This window comes from Egretta garzetta, unplaced genomic scaffold (genome assembly GCF_000687185.1).
Source record: "Egretta garzetta isolate BGI_Z169 unplaced genomic scaffold, ASM68718v1 scaffold101, whole genome shotgun sequence".
Taxonomy (NCBI): Eukaryota; Metazoa; Chordata; class Aves; order Pelecaniformes; family Ardeidae; genus Egretta; species Egretta garzetta.
Window position 1 is genome coordinate 1796452 of NW_009258666.1, and position 412 is coordinate 1796863.

Consider the following 412-nt stretch of genomic DNA (forward strand, 5'->3'; position numbering starts at 1 on the left):
CCTGGCGCCTCGGAGCGCCCGGCTGCCCCACGGGCATCTCTCCCCCACCAGTTTTCAGCTCTCATGTCAACAAGTCCCTCTGCTTCCCAGCGGCTGTTTCCCTGAGTTCCTCCAGCGAGGGGGTGGGAACGCAGTGGAGGACACGGCACAGGGTGTGGTGACACTCTTGGACATTTGGGACGTGGCTGTAAAGGAGCACGTGTTGCCCTGCAGCCCTGCCGGGGCGCTCCCGGGATGGGGAGAGCAGCGCAGGAGGAAGCGCTCAGCCGAAACCTGCCCAGGCGTGGATGCTCCGGTGGGATGCACCGAGCCGAGGCCGAGGCCTCGCAGGCGTGAGCGCCGGCTGGTAAGGGGGGCAGGAGCTCCCCGGGAGCCCCAGTAACGCTGCACTGGGCCAGTCTGGGGCGGGGGG